Source organism: Capsicum annuum, chromosome 9 (genome assembly GCF_002878395.1).
Source record: "Capsicum annuum cultivar UCD-10X-F1 chromosome 9, UCD10Xv1.1, whole genome shotgun sequence".
Lineage (NCBI taxonomy): Eukaryota > Viridiplantae > Streptophyta > Magnoliopsida > Solanales > Solanaceae > Capsicum > Capsicum annuum.
In genome coordinates this window covers 30,345,954-30,362,758 of record NC_061119.1, presented here as the reverse complement: position 1 = coordinate 30,362,758, position 16,805 = coordinate 30,345,954, and the positions used below count along the sequence as shown (strand labels likewise).

Sequence of the window (16,805 nt, the reverse complement as noted above, 5' to 3'; positions counted from 1 at the left end):
TGACCATAAAAGTTTGCAGTATGTTTTCTCACAGAAAGAATTGAACCACAGGCAGAGATATTGAATGGAGCTTTTGAAAGACTATGATATGAGTCTGCATTACTATTCGGGCAAGGAAAATGTTGTAGCCGATGTCCTCAGCAGATTGTCTATGGGCCGTCTTTCTCATGTAGAAGAACGAAAAAAAGAGATGGTGAAGGATATTCACCTCCTTGCAAATCTGGGAGTGCGACTCTTAGATTCCAAAAATGGAGGGGTTGTTCATGAGTTAGCTAAGTCATCCCTTTGTGCCGTAGTTAAGGAGAAGCAGGTTGAAGATCCCATCTTGATGTAAATAAATAAAGATGTGGGTCAACAAATGATTATGTCGTTTGAAATTGGTGGTGATGGTATTCTTAGATTTTAGGGTAGGTTGTGCGTTTCGAATGTTGATGGGCTATGGGAAAGAATCCTTAATGAGGCATACACTTTGAGGTATGTCATTTACCTAGGATCTACTAAGATGTACCATGATCTGAAAACCTTGTATTGGTGGAATAACATGAAACGTGATGTAGCTGATTTTGTGTCCAAGTGTTTGAACTGTCAACAAGTGAAGGTAGAACACATGAGGCCAGGTGGTACTTCCCAAGAGATAGCCCTGCCTTTGTGGAAGTGGGATATGATAAACATGGACTTCATTATAGGACTTCTGAGATCCCGAAACCAGTATGATTCTATATGGGTGATTGTAGATCGGTTGACAAAGTCAGCCCACTTTTTGCCTGTGAGGACTAATTATTCGGGAGAGGTTTATGCTAAGATTTACATTGAGGAGATAGTTTGATTGCATGGGGCACCAGTGTCTATTATATCCGATAAAGGTACGCAGTTTTCATCTCAGTTCTGGAGATCTTTTCAGAAGGGTTTAGGTACACAAGTGAATTTGAGCACAACTTTCCACCCTCAGACGGATGGGCAAGCTGAGCGTACCATTCAGACCCTCGAAGATCTGTTAAGGGCATGCACCATTGATTTCAAAGGTATTTGGGTAGATCACCTGCCACTGGTTGAATTTTATTACAATAATAGTTACCATGCCAGCATCAAGATGACTCCTTTTGAGGCTTTGTATGGGAGGAGATGTAGGTCTCCAACAGGATGGTATGAAGTGGGTGAGACTCAGTTGTATGGGCCTAATCTTGTTTATCAGGCGATGGAGATAGTGAAGATCATTAGAGAACGACTCAAGACTGCTCAGAGTCGTCAGAAGTCCAATGCCGATGTTCGGATAAGAGAACTAGAGTTTGAAGTTGGTGATTGAGTGTTTCTTAAGGTTTTTCCTATGAAAGGAGTTATGTTGTTTGGAAAAGGGGTAAATTGAGCCCTCTCTATGTAGGGCCATATCAGATTCTGAAAAAGATTGGTATAGATGCATATGAGCTAGAATTGCCTGCAAGTTTGGGTTTCGTTCATCCGGTATTCCATGTATCTATATTGAAGAAATGCATTGGAGATCATTCTATGGTATTGCCAGTAGAGGGTATCAAAGTGACAGACTCCTTGTCTTACAAAGAAGTGCCTGTTGAAATTTTAGATCTCCAAGTTCGAAAGCTGAAGAGCAAAGAGATAGCCTGTGTAAAGGTACTGTGGAGGAATTAGAAAGTCAAAGAAGCAACTTGGGAGTCAGAAGATGACATGAGAATTAGATATCCCAATTTGTTTGCTTTGATGGAGGATAAGATAGAAGGTACTATTCCTATCTTATCTTTCCTAGTCCTTTATTATGCTTAAAATCGTTTCTGTCTGTGTCCCGCATCATCATTCGGGGACGAATGATCCTAAGGCGGGATAATGTAACGCCAGGCATTTCGGGCTACAATATAGACCATGATTTTGATGTGTTGATAATCCCGAAGCCATAAAATCCTATGCCAATATGGCATGTTAATTATTTGTGTAGCATGTGAATCTATTCGAGCTTGAATTTAGACCATAAAGGTCCTTCAACTCATGGATAAGTTAAAACTATTTCGATCGACTAAGTTTTAGTGGATGTTGTAAAGTGTGTCAGCTTCCATTGATCATAACTCTCTGTATATGTCAAATTAGGAAGCATACTAAGTGTCAAATGATAGGTACTCGAGTTAGCTTTGCAACGATACCAATTTTACTAAAATCCGACACTCAAGCAAGAAGTTATGGCCTTTCAAAGTGATATGCCTCGCCTAACCAATTGCCCATGGCCACAGGAAAGCATAGGCGATAGCCTACGCGGCGCCTATGTAAACATAGGTAATAGCCTAGGTGGCACCTATGTAAACAAAGGCAATGGGATGGGCGGCGCCTATGTAAAGAATTCAAGTGACTTAAACACTCTGTTTTGGGGACAAAGTGGTCCTTTTCTACCCTTACTTAGGCCTAAAACACGAAATTCAATTCCAAGGACCCCAAAATACACCTTCATTCATCAAAAGTGCTCAAAGATTCTCCTTAGTGTTTCAAAATAAAAACCCAAATAGTTCAAGATTCAACCATAGGTTTTCAAAGATAATTACATATTTGGAATCACCAATCCACAAGCTTCAAGAACCATCTATTATCCTTGGAAATAGAGGTATGTGGGGTTATCTCAAAAATCTGATGGGCTTTAACAATTCATGTTTTCAAATGGGGTTTTTGAAATTACAAATATGATTATGTTTTAAACATTTTATTATCTTGATTTGGCCCTTAGGCCTACTCTCAAAGTGATTTGCTATATGATATATGTATATGCATGTATTCCGAAAAGATGTTAACTTGAGAGCATGAATGATATGAAATTTCCTCTCTTGATGTGAACTTGTTTTAAATGTTCATATGATGTAAATTGTTTGAAACATCTTGAAGAGCATTACATGAAATGTTTTGAGAATTGATATGATTTTGACTTGAAAACGAGAAGGTTATTCATGTTGAATACAATCGTTAAATGAGAAGAATGATGTGCTATTGATGGCTTGCAAGTCAGGTATGATGATACCCTACAGAATATGATATGTGATTGAATCAGATGAAATTTAAATGCTTCGATTTTACATGAGATAGGTGGATGCCCGAAGAAGGCATTTGAGTGTAAGGGCTCATCGCTGGAAAACGTGTTTGCCGACACGGAGATTTGGTACCAGGCTAAGTGATCTTGTGTACTTTACTTTCTATCATTCCCAAATTGGGACTATAGGTAGGAGCCCAGGCTAAGTGATCTTGGGCACTACCATTGGGTGGAGACACCATGCTATGCGATCTTGTGTGTCTCTCCCTCACTTATACTCTAATCTTAGCGGCAACCAAGGTTAGACAGTTGGTGTAAATTATGTAGGGTATTCCACCTAGATCAGTTGCATTTCATTATTGTTGAGAAAACTATTGCATTACACCCATGTGTTTTCAAATGATATGATACGAAATTGCTTTATAATGGCTCTAAACTACATTTTGTGAAAATATTATGTTTTGTTTTGATATCTCTGTGTTTCAGTACTTTTGTGCTGACCCCCTCCCTTCTCCAACCTCTCAGGTTTAGAGGCCCAGTCTAGGGTCAAGAGAATCACTAGATCATTCAGACAGAGTTGCAGAGACAAGTGGTGAGCCTTCTATGTTTCGGAAGGTCTTATGTCCTACAGTCCTTTTATCTTATATTTAGTTTTGGGGTCTATTGGGGGCCTTGTCCCAGTTTATATACGGTTAGTTGACTCAGTCATTTGTTAGAGATTTTCGTAGACAGTTGTTTAGAGGTTGATTGATGTTGGGGGAACCTTATCTCCCCGTTATTGTTTCTTTTCATATTTATGACCATGTTTCCGAATTATTGTGTTTCTTCTGCATTACTTTGATCATATAAATTTGGTGCATAATTACCAGACCGATAGGGGTGTTTTGGGCCTCCATGGTTCGAAATGCTCGTCACAGCCAGGCCCTGTTTCGGAACGTGACAGAAACCTAGGCTCTAATACCAATTTGTCACAATCCAATTTCCGTGTCATGATGACACCTACCACAATCCACCAATAAGTAAGCCAACACCATAACCCGGAGCCAATGTAATGGATTACCTTGGTAGAAACATCCATATAGACCCTATTTAGAAAAAAAATATAAAAACATTCCACAAACTAAACAACTAACATTCAAATAACATGCCCATGACCTTTAGTATAATTACAAGAGGAACTCTAAATCCTACAACAAAAATTATAATTGGACGTCAGATAAATTAAATAGTCTTATACAATTGTGTCGAATACAAAAGACAAGTAAAGATAAAAGGGAAAGAGGGAAACTAGAACTCCAAGAGCTCACCCTATCTTTGATTGATCAACGTGGTATGATCCCTACTCAATGTGGGCAACTAGAAACTGGGTTTGCATAAAAAAGGTACAGAAGTATAGTATAAGTACCAAAACACGTGTATTCTATAGGCATCATCGGTCGCCTGAGCTAAATTATAATGTAAGGATAATATAAGGTAAGACGATAACTTAAAGTCAAAGAATAGGATCAAACCTGAATATTCTTTAATATCATTGTGTAAATACTAATCAACTATATCAGTAGTATGACATTCAATATCTGTATATGCCATAACCTTTATACAACACAAGTAATCATTTTGGCAGCATATAGCCGCTTAAATATACAATAACAACCATGTATTTATTGTAGTCAACGCAAACCATCATTAGAATATAAAGCACAAAAAATTACCACGACGTCCCATACACTGGCAACTACACGCAAAAGAACACAACAAAGAACTCATCACTGCATCCCACACCACCGAAAAATACACAAAAAGATCAGACTATCAATATATCAAGGCAAAACTACACAATCAATCGCCCAAAACCGCGGGTCCACATTCCCACCATGGCCTCTTACTGAGGTCTACAGTCATCATCAAAATTGCATTTATACACAACGAAATCAAGATCACCATAACATAGTTATCTAGCCATTTATTCTCTATTTCCTTAATGAACTCCAAGTCTAGTCTATATTAGCTAATCACCAAATCCATGAAGCACTAGTTTACAAGTCTTATAGTTTACTAATCATTAAATAAGGAAAAGCTACAAGTTACCAACACCATTATTTATTCACCTATCTCAAGGCCATTATCTAGCTAGCAACCTCATTATATAAGTCGTCATTTACGCCACCACGACGTCACTGGGCATATTATAAACATAAGGACTAGTTTCCATATTTTAACCAAGCAAGATCCACCTACTAGTTTACTAGGTTTATAGCCCACAAGTTATAGCCATTTATTAGGAACAACTAGTTGTCACATAAGCCACTTTACTAGGCGAAATTCCATAACATAACCATTTATTCAAGCCAAGAAGATTACTGAGTGAGCCCTTAATTTTTCACCTGATTGTCCTGTCAAGGGTAATTAACCCAATTTTTAGCCTAACTTATCACTAGTTCCTAATTAGAGTACCCGACGGTCACACCCCTTATTTAGTAATTACTGACAAAGAATGGGTATCAATTACACCAAAAGACATCATGTCTCGAGTACATCAATGGTTATCCACACACAGCATAACCTCACATAGATACAAGCATTTATATAAAGTTGCCCTACATGGCATCATAACATCATTACCTCTTTCGGATTCACCGGGTATCACCATAACATCATTACGTCTTCTGGATTTGCCGGGTGTCATCATAACATCGTTACTTCTTCCAAATTTATCGGGCATCATCATAACATCAACATTTCCTCCAGATTCATGGGGCATCATCATAGTATAAATATTTCCTTCGGATTCACCGAAAATTATCATAGTATCAATATTTTCTTCAAATTCACTGGGCATCATCATAGTATCTATATTTTCTTCAGATTTATCAGGCATATTATAGTACCAATATTTCCTAATTCAAGCATCATCATAGTATCAATATATCCTAGGGATTCAACGGGCATCATCATAGTATCAATATCTCCTCCGAATTCGCCGGGCATCATCATAGTATCAATATTTCCTCCAGGTTCACCAAGCATCATCATAGTACCAATATTTCCTAATTCGGGCCTCATCATAGTATCAATATTTCCTCCAGGTTCACCGGGCATCATCATAGTATCAATATATCCTCCAAATTCAACGGGCATCATCATAGTATCAATATCTCCTCCGAATTCGCCGGGCATTATCATAGTATCAATATTTCCTCCGGATTCACCGGGCATCATTCTAGTATCAATACTTTTCATGAAAATAAAATACACACATATATCGCCCAAATCAATAAACATATACTGGTTCACAATGATTGAGTAATAGAGATGTAAGATACATAAACCATCACACTTTATTACTAGTCATCATCATGATATGTGAGTAGGAGCATAAGAATGAGTATCAAGATAATATACACAATTACCATCTTTCCATGGCTATACATAACATGGCAATAAGACAACCAATTAAGTATACACATTTTCCAACAATCGACCTTATACATAAACCGACAACCGGGTCTAACCCTTATAATTTCAATAATGTAGTTTAGACGCTCATCAAGTATCCTGGTTATCAAGGACACTACCAGAAATTTGATATTTTTCAACAACATATGTAGTCAAAAAATAAGGTATTTCTGACCATATTACAACTGATTAGTCGTAGTCGGAAAAAAGCTTGTCAGAAAATTATTTTCGACCACATCTGTCGGAACTTTTCGACTACTACAGTCAAAAACATTACATTAAGAATTAAAATTAATTACTTAATAATTATAAATTTTCCAACCAATTTAGTCGGAATATTTATAAATTATTATTTAATAAATAAAAACCTTTCAACTACGGTGATCGAAATATTAATAAATAATTATTTAATATATAAATTATGTCCGACTACCGTAGTCGAAAGATTAATAAATAATTATTTAATATATACATCATTTTCGACTACTGTTGTCGGAAATAATTTATATATTAAATAATTATTTATTAATCTTCCAACCACCGTAGTTGTAAATTTTTTAGATAAACAAATATTTAATAAATAAATTATTCCCAATCATTCCAGTTGAAAAACCCTCTCATGTTAAATTAGAATTTAAAAATTACAAATAAAACTGAAATCTAAAAATTCAACCACTTTGAAACATCCAAAACAAATAGCGGAATCAAACAGTTTAAGCATTTCAAGACAAGTCTAAACATCACAATAAAAAACAAACACCAATTCTAATAGCTTAAGACTAAATGTCGCAATCATAAATAAGAACCGACCACTACAATCTAATCATCTGATTCACTATCTTCCACATCCTCAAATACTTGTAGCATATGCTTCTTGACTAACGCCTCGAACTTGACAAATTTGGCATCACTAACTGCATAGTGTTGCATCAAATCTTCAATTTTTGTTCTCATCACTTCCATTTCTTCCGCATTTTGAGAAATAACAGTAGTTGGGCAACATTAGGGAGGAACTACTAGAGGATTGGTTAACTCCAAGCCCGTATGTTTTACCCTTCTTTGGACCACCTGTCACAGTTGTCCGTATTCTAATCATATCAGCAGACGATTGTTGGACCAGGGTACCATCCTCTGAAGAAAGTTGGGTTTGACGCCAATTTTCAATGGTTTTTAGAAATCCTTCATGAAAGAAAAATAATTTCCATTATAAACAAGCTAAGTAAAATAATAAAAAAATAATATATATAAAATTTATTATCTTACATATGCATCTTTAGCACCCGGTTCGACCCATTCTTCTCTTGTATCGTTTGACTTTTTCTTCTCATGTGTCTCTTCGAAGATCTTAGGAAGAGGTACATCTACTCCCCTATTTAAGAATTTTTGTAAAATTTACCCATATACAGGTCAATGCTACTGTAAAAGTTCAGCTATTAAGGCCATATCAACACCATCCATACTGTCTGGACTTCAAGAACATGGAAAGTTTATCATCACTCTCATCAACAAAAGTATGCCTATACAAATGGAAAGTGACCTAATCATGTCTCGGCTGAGATTTCAACCAGGATATCTCAAAGATTTTCATCCACTTCATTTACCTCGTGTACTAACTTTTGTCATCACTCACCAAACATCAAATATGAAGCAAAAACAGATGATAAAAGTGATGAAGATGCAGCCAAATCTCCAGAAGGGAGCACATACAATGTAGCCAAGAAGAGATTAAATATGACACAACCGAAATGATTAGAAGATAACAAGAACCAAGTTTGCATTATTGGTAAATCGAGAACTTGTGTGTAACAGCCAATGCAGCAATAACAAAGTGCTGCCAAAGATACTGTACAAAACAATGAGCTGGAAGCTGTCATACAGAAACAGTGAGCTGGGAGCTGTCATACTGCCGAATATGAACTGGGAGCTATCATACAGAATCCATTGATTCAAGAGAAGCTCATTCAGATTATGTAAGTGATGAAGATGCAGCCAAATCTCCAGAAGGGAGCACATACAATATAGCCAAGAAGAGATTAAATATGACACAACCAAAATGATTAGAAGCTAACAGGAGCCAAGTTTGCATTGTTGGTAACTCGAGAACTACAGTGTTATAGCCAATGCAGCAACAATGAAGTGCTGCCAAAGATACTGTACTTTTTTTTTGTTCTCTTTTGTCATCAAATTCAATTTACTTTTTATCTTTATTACGTTTCAGATACTTTCAGTTCTTTTTACGCATCTTCTTTTGTAGAGCAAACATGCTATAATGTATAGACCAAAAAAGGATATCAGCTTTTCACTTACTGTGAATATACCACAACTTCTCAACATGATCAGAATCTATATAACTACAATTTTATGCTGGTTTTCAATACATACAACCTTTTCTCATTGATCTTCAAGAGCATTGCTATTCAAAATGTCCTGTACAAAAGCCCTGTATGCCATGTGGAATAAGAGACTTCCAGTTAAAGACTTCCAGTTATTGTTAAAGACTTCCAGTCTGAAAGCCCTGTATGCCCTATTCATTTATTGTTAAAGACTTCTAGTTATCTTAATTGTGGATGTACTGTCAAACTCCAGCACACCATATTCTTATTTAGTAGAAACAAAGGAGTCTACCCACAATTGCACTTGGGTTTCAATGAATAGAACATAGAAACTAGGATATTGATTTAATTTAATCTCCTTGTGCATAGCTTCATATATTAAGCTATAAATACTCGTGTCACATTACTTGAATATTTTAGATTGTAGATTTCAATCAAATCCACAGTAATAACAAATCATAGCAGAAATTGTGTTGCAACAGAAAAGCAATGTGTCGAAGATAACATAAGGAATATCACACAACAAATCCTTATAACAAGACACAGATGTTTCCAATACAGAATTTCATTGCAGCATAGCACTAGTATTTCTCCGTAAACTTTTTGTTTTTTCTGAAGCATTCAAACTAACCAAAAACTCGCAAGTTCACTGGTGGAAAGGCGACTCCATGAAAGAAGCTAGCCAACAAAGCTGCTAGATTACTCTAGTAATGATGACTATAGTACTGGTGAAGATGACTCTAGTACTAGTGATGATGATGAATGAATGGGAAATGACACTAGTAATACTGACAATGAAAATTATGTTGGATCTACTTATAGATTGGCTTATAACTTTACCAGTGATGACTATGAATTCTTCAGGATTGCCATGTCTAGATATAACATCAATGAATTTTATGCACTGAAAAATGGTTCCTGGACATACATTTGTACTCTACTAGAGAAAGCACAATCTTTGGATTCATAGGTTAAAGACACAAGGCAAACATAACTTGCAAGAAAAATAATGAAACGCTAAAGAGGCTTGCCAAAGTGAAAATGATACTTTCTAAACCTAACACACTTTCATAATCGATGATACGTTCCAATTACCAATTCGACAATAACAATACATGGCAGCTACAAAAGACACAAATTCGACAATAACAACAACAAATTATTTACTCAAAGTATCACGTGTAAATGGATAAAGGGGTTGGACAAGAATAGTACCAGTCTTCGTTGGTGTGTAGCGAAACTCATCTAAACTCCGGTGTGCAGCAAGCCAGCCATTTCAAAGGCTCGATTTGACTTTCCTCGGACCCTCTTTCGCCTTATATTCAGGAGTGTCCCATAATATAAAGAACTGAGTCCACACTTCATCATTCAACCAGCCAGGTTTTACCAATTTCCTTCGGGCCTCATACAAGTTTTCTTTGATCTGTAGAGCTTCTTTCAACCAAAAAATGCAGTTTATTTCATTAGCACGACAATCATTCCATGAACACTTTGCCTGCAAAATAGTTTGATATAAACTCATAAAATGAGTTGATGGATACAATGGAAAAACTATCTTTAGTCAATGAGATTCATAGCTTATAAAACTGCTTATACCATAAATAGGTTCCACATGTCAATTCTAATTTACCATGGAATCTCTAACAACTATTCCACGGTTTTTTGAAAAATTATTTAATTGCTTCTATAACCATATGCCCGACGGCATATGCTGGAATAAACCTGCAATTAAATTACATTAAACCATCATCATATCTTCTAAAAATTAAGGAAAACTTAAAGGTTACTTACCCATCACAATATGGGACGATTCGTAGCCTCCCAACATTGTCATATTCTAATACCTCTTTAAATTGCAAATTCTAAGCAGCTACTATAGCATTAGGCATTGTAGCACTATCAATGGATGGCGATGTTGGTGTGTTAGGACCTCCAACTCTCAATCTAGAAAGGCTTGATGCGGATGATGTCGAATGCACGGATGAAGAGCTACAATGAAGACTATTTTGGGATTAAGAGGTATGGAACTAGTAAAATGGTGGAGGTATGAAAAATGCATTTGATAGTGAAATATTTGATCTAGGAGGGAGAGGAATATTTGTTGTAGTTGGTTGAAGAGTTGTGGTAACAGGTGGTGGTGGTAGTGTATATGTAACACCCCGCAAAATTGTCCATGCATTAGCCCGTGGTAATATGCTCTTATAGTTAAATGACTATAATAGTTTCAAAGAGACTGCGTCTCATTTTTGTCTTCCAAAGTGAGTAAACTTTAAACCATATATAATTTCAACTTTTTATCATGTTGGAAATTGAATGAGCTTTCCGTCGATATTTTGCCCAAATTCGATACCCGGGCAAGAAGTTATGCCTAATTTAAGTCCTAATCATGAAACACCATCATTTTGGTGCTTGGTGCATCGTGGATTGGGCCTTTTTAGCAATTGTCAAATTTCAGTAGCATAGCGCGATTGAGGCGCGTTGCACTGAAGTTCCAGGTCCCAACCAGTGGGACAACGCGATGGCTCCACATCGCGGTGACCTTAAAAATCCCATTCGTTAATTTCCAGTGAGCTACCGTGATCATGGCGCGTTGCAGTGGTCCATAAAATTGGGCTCCAAGTTATATTTTTATTCCATTTCATTAAGGATATATTGGGTATTTTTCACCCCCCTTTAGTAGCTTAAACATAGAATTTTAATCCCAAATGACCTCATTATTAATATTGTCATTAGAAACCATCAAGAACACTCCTTAGGGTTTCAAACAATAAAACCTAAATAACTCAAGATTCAATCGTGGTTTTTAGAAATTGATTGAAGATTTGGAATCCCCAAGCTATGGGCATAAAGAATCATCCTTTAATTTCCTAATTAAAGGAACGTGGGGTTTATCCTAAAATCTACCCAGGCTTATCAACACTAGAACTTGATTTAAATATTATCAAACATGAATTTTAAAGGGGTTTTGGAGCTTATGATTTACATTTCGCATCTTGGGTGTGTTGATGATATTATTGTTTTGGTCTTTAGGCATTTTCCCCTAAAATTGATTTAAGCCTATATGAATATGTATCATGTTGAAGATTTGGTAGAGAGCATTTTTATTGAAATCCCTCTCTTTGATGATTTAGAGTTGATAAACTTGTTGGGAATGATTTAAGATGCTTGTTTAATGTTTTGAAGGGGATATTTTCAATGTTTAAGTATTTAACATGATTTTGACAATGATGAGAAGGAGTTTCTTGTTATGAGTTCGTCTTTGTCTTAAAAATAAAGAATTGCATATGATTGATATCTTTGACATGACCACCTTATGTATTTGAAATGGTAAAAAAGAGAGTTTCTTGCATATGTTTACATGAGCTTTAAGAAAGAGTTTCTTGAAATAATTTATTGATATGGTGATCCCCGATTTACATTTTGAAATAGAGATTATTATATGCTAATAATGGCTAAGAGATGTGACTTGCAAGTCCATGGTATGATGAAACCATATAAATGTATGCCATAACAGAGTTAGAGTTTTTAGAGTATATTTTCAGAGAATACATGTCTTAAAGAGTTAAAAATTGGGATAAAGAGAGTCAGATGGTTGAGTGAAGAGGGCTAGAGTTCAAGTAACTATTATCCTAAAACTAGGATTTGCCGATCTGGGTATATTATTTTTATGCTTGCGATGGCCATAAGGCATAGCAGTCAGAGACTCCAACCCTTGCGGAACACTTGGGTTGGAGGCTTCCCTGCCGAGTCAATGGCGGATTCCATATGGCCCGTGGTATTTTAGAGTTTTAGGGTATAACCTAGCGCAGAAGTAAAACAAAGAATGTCTCAGAGTTCAGATGATTTTCTTTCAGAGTCTTTCAGAAATGCCCATGAGATTTCTTACTATATGATATGTTTATGAACTATTTTTAAACTACTCTCATTTATGTTGAATATAAATTATTATTTTAGATTTGCTCTATGTACCAGTACATGTGTGTTGACTCCCTAGCTCCCAGGTTAAGAGGCTCAGTCTAAGGGTCTGGCTAATCAGTAGAGTATCCTAGAGAAAATTGATCTGTGTAGTGGTGAGCCTTCTTTGTTCAAGAAGGCCTATTATTTTAGATTATATTATTCCTTTGTTTTAGTCTACTGGGGGCCTTGTCCTAGCTTTCAGATAGTTGTTATATTTTCATGTAGTAGAGATTTTGCAAACTATTCTAAATGTTGTTCAGTTTAGTATGGATTTCATTCCATATTGTTAAACTAAATCCAGAGTATGACCATGTTTCTGTATCAGATTATATTTCTACATCTCCTTTTATTATGTGAATACTGTGCATGATTACCAGATAGAGTAGGACGCTCGGGCCTTCATGGTTCGGGATGCCCATCACGGCCAAGCCGTAGTTCAGGTCATGAAATAATTGGTATCAGAGCATGATTCATGGTCCCAGGGTATCTGCAAAATTGCGTTGGGTAGAATCTTGTTTATAGGTGTGTAGCGCGCCACTCTTATAAGCAAGAGGCTACTAGGCATTTAGGAATGTTTCCCCTCCTTGTAATTTAGTTCGTGCTTTCGAGTTTAATCTGCCCTCTAATTTGTGATCTCTTTTATTTCAGAAAAATAATCATACCTCCCCGTTGTACTAACGATCAGAATGCTCCGACAGATGAGGTCCGTCCCACTCACAGGATGAGGACCCAAAATAGAGCACAAACTTCGAAGATTGATACTACTCCGGGAGTCTCACTTACTCAGACCAACCCCTCTAGGCAACCCAGAGCTCCCTATATGGGGACTAACCGCACTCAGCCTCGTGAGAGAGAAGTATGTAATGCAGAATTCAGATAGTCCATTCACATGCTTGCATATTTGGTAGCCACATAGACTCAATGGTCGGAAGATATTGGGTCTACATCTGTTACGTCTTAGGCTACAAGAGTGGGCCAGTTCATGAGGATGAACCCACCCAAATTTACTGGTACCAAGGTAGAACAGGATCTACAGGAGTTTGTGGATAAGATGGAGAAGATTTTTAAGGTGATCCATGTAGATGAGGTAGAGGAGATTGATTTAGAAGCTTACTAGGTTAAGGATGTAGCAAACCAATGGTATAACGAGTGGGAACATTCAATAAGTGATTATACCGAGCCCAAAGTTTGGGACGAATTCGTGGAAGGCTTCCTCAAGCGGTTCTTTCCTCTCGAGTTGAGGGATGCAAAGCCTAAAAGTTTATGAATCTAAACTAGGGAAAGATAAGTGTCCAGGAGTACACTCTGAAGTTCAACCAACTTTCCCATTATGCTCCAGAGATGACTAGTAACATGAGAGACTGAATGAGTAAATTTGCATCAGGCCTTTTAGATGACTTAGTGTTTAAATGTCAGGGAGCAATGTTGAGCCGGGACATGGATTTTGCAAGACTTTGAGTCCACATGTAGTAAGTTGAGGAAAATAAAAAAGAAGATCACTGAATCTAGAGAGAAGGACAGACAAGCAAAGACAACAAAACAGTAGACCAGAGCTAAAGTCAGAAGCAGAGTGGAAATTGGGGTAACACATGGCAGAAGAAGAAGAAGAATTGGGGTAATGCGTAGTCTGCAGCCAGTGCCCCGGTGACCAGACCCCAGTTGGATAGCTCTCTCAAGATTTTCAGTATAGGCAGGAGCTGAGGATGTAGGGATTACAGTCTCAAGGAAGTATAGGTCAGACCTCTCAGATAAACCCGCACTGTGAGAAATATGGGAGGAATCATCCAGGGAGATGTCAGTTCGGCGCTATGGTGTGTTATTTGTGCGGCCAGCAAGGCCATATCCATAGAGAATGTCTGCAGCAAAGGGGAATGTTGGTGGAGCCAAGCCACAGGCTAGTTCTTCTGCATCACCACCACCTTAGAAGGGTGCCATTTCAGCCGCTTAAAATTGCTGCAACCGGTTGTATGCCTTAACCAACCACCAAGAGGTAGAGGCCTTACTGGCACGTTGAAAATCTTTTCCTGTGATGTTTATGTGTTACTTGATCCCGGGTTTAACTGGTCATATATGACCCCTTATGTGGCTGTTGGTTTTGGGTTTGAACCCGATATGATTGCTGAGCCTTTATTTTTTTCCACTCTGATGGGGGATTTTGTGGTGGCTAGGAGGGTGTATAGAAACTTTGTGGTGACTATTTGTGGCCGGGATACAGTGGCAGACCTCATAGGCCTAGACATGCTTGATTTTGATGCAATCATAGGGATGGACTGGCTTCATTCATGCTATGCCACATTAAATTATAGAACCTGAAGAGTCACTTTCTCTTTTCTAAATGAAACGGTGATAGAATGGGAGGAAAATTTTTTAGCGCCTAGAGGGAACTTCATATCTTATCTCAAAGCCCGTAAACTTATTTCCAAAGGTTGTTTGTACCATCTTATTTGGGTTAATGATTCTAATACTAAAAGTCCTTTCTTTCCATCTGTATTGATAGTAAATAAGTTCCCAGAAGTCTTTCCATATGATCTCCTGGGAATACAGCCTGATATAGAAATAGATTTTGGCATTGATTTATTGCCAGATACCCATCCCATTTCTATTCTACCATATAGAATGGCTCCAGCAGAGTTGAAAGAGCAGTTAGTAGATATTCTAGATTAAGGTTTTATCCGTCCTAGTGTTTCTCCCTGGGGTGCACCTGTACTCTTCATACAAAAGAAAGATGGTTTCCTTTGTATGTGCATAGATTACCATCTGCTAAATAAGGTCACAATTAAAAATAAATATCCTTTTCCTAGGATTGATAATCATTTTTACCAACTTTAGGGTGCTAAATGTTTGTCAAAGACAGACCTTCATTTGGGATATCATCAGCTGAAGGTTAGGGAGTCAGATTTTCCTAAAACAACATTTCAAATTAGATACGGTCATTATGAATTCTTAGTCATGTCCTTTGGGTTGACTTATGCCCCTGCAACCTTCATGGATCTTATGAACAGGATGTTCCATCAGTTTTTAGATCTGTTTGTTATAGTTTTCATTGATGATATTCTGATTTATTCAAAGAGTGAGGAGGACTATGCCAATAACCTCCGAATCATCCTTCAGACTATCAAAGATCATAAGGTGTATGAGAAATTTTCCTAGTACAGATTCTGGCTTAATGCTATTGCTTTCTTGGGGTAAATCGTGTCTAGTAATGGGATTAAGGTTGATCCCCAGAAGATTGAGGTAGTGAGAAAATGGCCAAAACCCACGACTCCAACCAATATTCAGAGTTTCTTGGGTTTAGAAGGGTATTATAGAAGATTTGTAGAGATTTTTTCTTCCATAGTTGCACCACTTACTAAGTTTACACAGAAAAAGTTAAAGTTCATATGGTCTGACTCCTGTGAGAATAGTTTTGAGAAGTTAAAAGATAAGTTAACAACTACTCCTATTTTGACTTTTCCGAAAGGTACAAAATGGTTTAATGTGTACTGTGATGCATCCCGTGTGGTACTTGGGTGTGTACTTATGTATCACGGTACGGTGGTGGCTTATGCACCCAGGCAGTTGAAGGTGCATAAGCGAAATTACCCTACCCATGACTTGGAGTTAGCGGCCGTGGTGTTTGCACTTAAAATCTGGCAGTATTATCTTTATGGGGTGAATGTTGATGTTTTCACTGACCACAAGAGTTTATACTATGTTTTCTTGTAGAAAGAATTAAACCTCAGGCAACAACGCTGGATGGAATTGCTAAAGGATTATGATATGAGCATACATAATCATCCGGGCAAGGCAAATGTGGTAGGCGATGCCCTTAGCAGGTTGTCTATGGGTAGTCTTTCTCATGTTAAAGAAGGGAAAAGAGAGATGGTTAAGGATATTCACCGACTAGCAAATCTTGGAGTGCGACTCTTTGATTCCAAAAATGAAGGGGTTGTTGTTCATGAGATAGCTAAATCATCCCTTTATGAGAAAGTTAAAGAGAAGCAGATCAAAGATCCCATCTTGATGTAGATCAAGAAAGATGTGGATCGACAGAAGGTGATGTCTTT

The 16,805-nt window shown here is 37.2% G+C and overlaps 1 pseudogene; it reads right to left on the bottom strand.

Annotated features, from left to right (window-relative positions):
• Window positions 1–7,288: 7,288 nt before the first annotated feature.
• The window catches only part of LOC107844303, a 90,974-nt pseudogene continuing 81,457 nt past the window's right edge, over window positions 7,289–16,805 (bottom strand).